The sequence below is a fragment of the Lycium barbarum genome, chromosome 1, assembly GCF_019175385.1.
Source record: "Lycium barbarum isolate Lr01 chromosome 1, ASM1917538v2, whole genome shotgun sequence".
NCBI classification, from domain to species: Eukaryota; Viridiplantae; Streptophyta; class Magnoliopsida; order Solanales; family Solanaceae; genus Lycium; species Lycium barbarum.
Genome location: NC_083337.1, coordinates 106170690 through 106177243, shown reverse-complemented (window position 1 = coordinate 106177243; position 6554 = coordinate 106170690). Strand labels below are relative to the sequence as shown.

General features: G+C 38.9%; 1 non-coding gene across 1 annotated transcript; it reads left to right on the top strand.

Annotated features, from left to right (window-relative positions):
• The first annotated feature begins 633 nt into the window (after positions 1–633).
• Positions 634–738, top strand: LOC132618731 (small nucleolar RNA R71). Its single transcript, XR_009574282.1, has one exon. It is a non-coding gene; the product is annotated as a small nucleolar RNA R71 (small nucleolar RNA).
• The last annotated feature ends 5816 nt before the right edge of the window (positions 739–6554 follow it).

Genomic DNA, 6554 nt, shown 5'->3' with positions numbered 1-6554 from the left:
GCATGCTCTCCAACTTAGAGCTCCCTTGCTCATTAAGCTAACCCTTTGGTGGAATAAAGGGATTGGAACTCCAGTTCCAAAATTGTTGTTGTTGTTGTTGTAATTCCTCTGGTTTGAGCCATCATAGTTGTTGTTGTAATTACCTTGTCCCTATTAAGGTCTCCATTGATTCTTAGTCTGAGTCTGATAGCCTCCTTGGTAGTTTTCTCTTGGTAACTCCCTTGAGAATTATTCACATAGTTAGCATCTTCAAACTGCATTGGAGGCCTCTCTTGATATGGACCCTCATGAACTTGGTACATGCCCTGGGCATTCCTGAAACTTCTTCAACAACATTCACTTTCTTCGCTTCTTTTTTATCAAGCCTCTTTGTTAGCAAAGAAATATTTGTCTAGAGTCTGCTGAGTCTCTTGATTCTCCTTCACAATATTATGGATCATTAGAGCTCTATAGGATACACTATCAGTACCACCCGAAATCCATGCTTGATTGTGAGTAGTAAGCCTATCAAGCAACTGAGTGATTCGGGCATATGTCTTGTCCATAAAACACCCACCGGCTGCATTGTTCGCCACTGCTTGTGTTAATGGATCTAGTCCTCTATAGAACTTCTCCATCAATATATGTTCTAGAAAACCATGATTTGGAGACTTCTGCAAATATTCCTTAAATCTCTCCCAAGCTTCAAATAGTTGTTCCCCGGAAGCTGTTTGAAATCATATATCTTGTCATGAATTTCAGCTTTCTTGCTAGGTGGAAACCACTTCTTGAGAAAAATAGCAACCAACTCTCCCCACGTATGAATATTGTTGTGGGGCAGCATCTCAAACCAAACTCTTGCTTCACCGGCTAAAGAGTATTTGAAAACTCTTAGCTGAATAGCATCATCTGGGATAGCATTCTGCATATGTTGGGCATACATACCACAAAATTCTTCAAATGTTAGTGAGGGTCATCATCGGTAGAGTTCCAAAAATATCCCTCAAGTTTGAGCAGTTGGTAGATAGTGGAGTGAATCTTGCAGTTTACAACATTCACCCTAGGTGGAACAATAGAAGATGCATATTCCACCTCGTCTAGCATATCCGCAAAGACATTCTCAACCTCCACTTCCACTGGTGGGTCTTGCACTTGCAAACCCCTATTACCACCTGCTCCACGTCCTCCTCTTTTGTTCATGATCTCCTGGTTCATACGAAACAGCAAACAAGGTGTGATGGAATAGAAAAGGACTTTAAGTAAAGCACAATATATATTTGGTAATTTCAAAATCGTATTCCCCGATAACGGCGCCAAAATTTAATATGCTCAAATTACACTTATTAAATGGCGTAAAGCAGACGAAGTCAAATATAGTAACCAAACAAGGTTGGGGTCGAATCCCACAGGAAATAGGGTGTGAAAGATTACTAAATTAGTTGAATATTTTCTTGCAGTCTTAATTTCGTATTCCGTTGAGTTTGTAAAAGATTGTTTGTTTATTAACTAGATTGCTTTGATTGTAATAAAGATGATTAAACAAACCAAGGTTGTGTCTCCCTTTAGATGAAGTGCATGCTATGGGTATTGATCTTGATAATTCTAATGGATCGTTGTACGAATGCACTTAACCTCTAATTGAATCCCTAATATTTCCCAATAGTTAAGGACCATCTCTCTTTATGATTTTCCCAAATATAAAAGGGTGATTTTCCCAAATATAAAAGAGTTGATATGAAGAACAATTAATATGTGCCAAGTAAATTCCTCTTATTCCTAAGTGAATCTATTAAACAAGGGTTAACGCCCCGAGTTCTTGTTACTTGTTCTTACCATACCCTAGCTTATTTTCCCAAATAAATTAAGGTTTGTGGCTTAAGTTAATGTTTGCAACCATCAACTAACAATTAATAATGAAGAAATATACCTTAACAAGCCATTATGCATATATCAATTCCAAGTCCCAATCACATAACACCCATCATTGGGTTCACAACCTTAGTAATGAATTTAGCTACTCATATTGAAGAACGATTAACACAATATAAAAGAATTCATCATGCTTACTATTGATTAGAATAAGAATAAGGTAATTGCAATTGTCTTGTCTTATTCTCCAAAAAGCTCCAAAAACAATAGAGTATTGAATGCTAAGAGAATAGTACTGAAATCTGAACCAGAATAGTCTAAACAAACCCTACAATAAGTATTTATAATGGTCCAAGTAGTGAGAAGTAAGGTGACAAAACTGCCCCCGTCGGCACAGTTATACGGACCGTAAAACATTATACGGTCCTTCAAATTTCCTCATCAGCCGTCAAAATGCTATCTTCACTTTTTTTGCGCTCCTATTCGATAGACCGTAAAATATTATACGGTGCGTATAAATGCTTCGCAGAATTTCCTTTGGCTGAGTTACTCTCTGTTGCTGCTTGACGGTAAGTTTTGCGGTCCGTCAAATGTTATGCAGCCTATCTTTTTGCTCCGTGAAATTTCTTTTGATAACAGGTCCTCTGTGACAATTTTACGGTCTAGATAACGTTCCGCAGAATGTTTTGCGGTCCGTCTTTTGTTCCGTCAAGTTGTATGTTCAGTTACTTGCTAGTTTTCACTCCTTTTTGCAATATTTTCACGTAATTCTCTAACTTTCGCCATATAGACACTGAATACCTGAAACACACGAAAACCACATAAAAACGACACAAACTTGCTTGAATATAAGTAAAACTCTCTGTTAAAAGCATCACATGTGCCGAAATTATGCGGCACATCAACATCCCCAACTTAAATATGCACAAGAAGTGTCAAGTATGTGAAGAAACTCCTCGACTTTCTCATCGTCCACCTAGTCCTCACCATATACCAATGCTATCTCCAAAGAATCTCTTGAAGCTAAAAAGTAATCAAGTTCCGCATTTGTTAGCTCGGACTCCACAATGGTGATCATCTTCAATTCCTCATAATGGGGAGGAAGATTAGTAGGTTTGAACACATCAAAAGTAGCTTCTTTCCCATCAACTGTCATTGATATCTTCCCATCTCTAACTCGGATAACCGCATCAACAGTTGCTAAGAATTTCCTTCCCATGATGAGAGGGACATTCTTATCTGCTTCATAATCAAGGATGATGAAATCAACTGGCAGAAGAAATGGACCCACCTTCACAAGAACATCTTCAATTATGCCAATGGGATATGCAAGAGGTCTATCCGCTAACTACAAAGTGCCTGTTGTTGGTCTTGGCTCACCCAACCCCAACGTTGAGAACATAAAAGTGGGCATCAGATTAATGCTAGCACCCAAATCACACAATGCTAGCCCAACCTCGATATTACCAATAGTGATAGAGATAGTGAAGCTGCCCGGATCTTTCAGCTTTGGCGGAATCTTGCTCCTCACTCTAGAACTGCACTCCTCAGTAAGTGGTACTATCTAAAACTTGGTCCAGCACCTCTTATTTGCAATAACATCCTTGATGTACTTATCATACTTCGAAACTTCTTGCAAGTATTCTACCAAGGGAATGTTGATGTGTAATTGCTTCAATATGTTTAGAAATTTCTTATAAGCTGCATCTGCTTTCTGTTTCTGAAAGCGCTGTGGGAACGGTGGAGGGGGTCCAGTTACTTCGGACTGTTTCACGAATTTCTCAAGATTCTTTTTAGCTTAAGTTCTTTGAGCAAGAATAATTTCAGCATCTACCCTTTTGTTCTTTGGTGGCACTTCTTCTAGTTCTCTGCCATTCCTCAAGGTCACTGTTTTACATGCTTCTTTAGGATTCTTTTCTGTATCACTCGGAAGAGCACCCTATGGTCTGACATTCTGAGCAATCGCCATCTTCCCGACTTGATGTTCGAGCTCATGAATAGACTTCTGCATTCACTTACAACTTTTTGATTTTGCTGCTGAACTGCTTGCTGTTGAGCTAAAACTATTTCATCATGTCTTCCACCGAATTTCCAGTTGGCTGAGCTTGGGGCTTCAGATAATTATTTTGGTTGTAGAAGTCCTGCTCTTCGTAGTGTGGATTGTAATTGTTTTCGAAATAATTTTCCTGATTTCTACCACCACGATTGTGTTGCCCCACATAATAGACTGATTATGGATTCAGAGGACAATTAGAATAATCATGAGGCTCACCATAACTCTCGCATGCTGCATGCTGAAAATGTTGAACTGGTTGGACCTGTTGAACAAGAGGAAACACCTTCGTAACAACACTACAAAGTGTCCAAATATCGGCCCGGATAGCTGCAATGTCATCTACTGGAAATACCCCAGCGGCTTTTTGTGGCATCCCGGAGCAGCCCATTTCTTGATACTCATGAGTACCTTCAGAAATTAGCTCAAGGAGAGCTTCCATCTCTTTATATGTTTTTGTCAAGATCTGGCCCTAAGCTAAGCATTCAACAAAGCTCTCGAATCATGCCTTAGCCCTTCCACAAAATAGTGCCTAATGATCTCCTTTGGCTGAATGTGATGTGTACAATCTCGCAAATAACCCTAGTACCTCTCCCATGCTTGTGGTAGAGATTTAGAGTCTTTCTGAGTGAAGTTAGAAATTTTTCCTGTCAGCTCTTTCGTCTTCCTAGATGAGAAGAATGTCTCAATGAATTTGCTCGATAATATATGCCACGAAGTAATAGAGCCAATAGGAAGATTCTGCAACCAATCCTTTGCTTCACCAATCAATGAGAACGGAAACAAGGCCAGCTTCACATAATCATCGGATACATCTCTATATTGAAAATTCTCGCTCAGCTCCATGAATTGCATCAAGTGCTTATGCGGGTCTTCATAAGGCTTACCCATATACTGGCACATATTCTGCACTAGCCGCTTTATTCCTTCTTTCAGCTCAAAGTTTCCATTGATATCAGGCTTGACAATAGCCTTAGCAGCATTCGCTAGACTAGCTCTAGCAAAAGTCGACACTGGAACTCGGTCTTGTTGTGCCATCTCAACCACTCTTTCAGCAACTCAGGTAACTTCCCTGTTCTCGACTTCGACAATTTCAACCAATTGGGGATCACGCTCGTTGTCCGCCAACTTTTTCTGCTTGTGTAATGTGCGTTCAATTTTTGGGTCAAAGTTTGCTAATGCTTTTCCTTGACTTTGAGTGTTTGGCATAAATGAGAGAATGCACTTGAGGAGCACAAGTCAACCCTAGAACCAGAGTAAAAACTTGAATAGAAAGTAAAAATTCAAACTAGAAAAATAGTAATTTTTCTAAGTCCCCGACAACTGCGCCAAAACTTGTTGCTCCCAAATACACATGCAATTATACATGGTCGTATGAGTAATATAAAATTTAAAGTTCATATATCGTACCCACAGAGACTTAGATTTTATACTGTTCAACCAATTCAAATTCCATTGTGACTATTCAAGAAGGTAAAAATCATGGTGTTTGTTGTAACTAAACTATGACTAAAAGTAAACAAATCAATATGAGTATCGTGTGACTAAGACAATTGTGACGAAGACTGTAAGGTTTATCAGATGAGAGAAAGTTCCAGGGTCATGGATTTTGACAATCCAGTTAGTCTTCTGACAATTCTACCTATCGTATTTCATGGGTTACTAGCTAATTGACGTGTTAATTGTAACTTTATGAGTATCTTCCGAGTTGCTGACAAGCCTGTAGATGCTACTCTAACTCCTATATCCCTATGGTCGCCAGATAATAACAAGAACGCATTTACTTCTCCGTATTCAACTAAGCAAGGCTAAAGGGTATATTCTTATCCTCATTAGCGAAACTATTATATCGAACAAGCCCTATTTATTCTTATTACATATGCAAATTCCCTATCCCTAGTTCAATTCACACACAACAGATAGTGTCTAATTAGTGATCAAGTGATTAAATAATTAAGCACAAGAATAAATAAGCAACCCAAAATATGAAAATTTAATAGATAGAAATTGTTGCCAAATCAACTATCAGCCACAACCCTAGAATAAAGAATTTTAGCCACTAGATGAAGAACAAGAATTCATAGATAATCTAGGGTTGAATCAAGAAAATAAAATAAAACCTAAGAGAGAGAAATAAGGACGATGCCTTACAAGTCTTAACAATATCCCAGCATATCATTTACAATGAATAAAATGTCTACTTATAGTCTAAGGTTAAAACTAAAATAAGTAGACCAAATCCTGATCGAAACGGGAAAAACTGGGCGACGCCGGTGTCACACCCGCGTCGCGGGTCCAACGCGAGTGTGTTATGCAGACTTCGATTTACAAAGTTCAAAGAGTTGATTCTTCAGTGATGGGGATGCGACGCATGACCAATGCGAGCCTGCCCCTCCCGCGACAATGGCCTAACGCTTGAGGTCCTTCAGTTGCCCAAAAATTCCTCTAAGTGTCGTGCGATCCTCTCATCACCTCGTGCAATTGAAACTGCCTCCAAAATCTACCAAAATTGCTTGATTTTTCATCAATTGTCCTCGTTGTACCTAAACACACAAAACATACCAATATAAGCTTGATTCCCTCATCGATAATGCGATTAAAGCACTAAGAACGAGAGGTAAAATGATGCTAATTATTGATATTTATGCCAAAT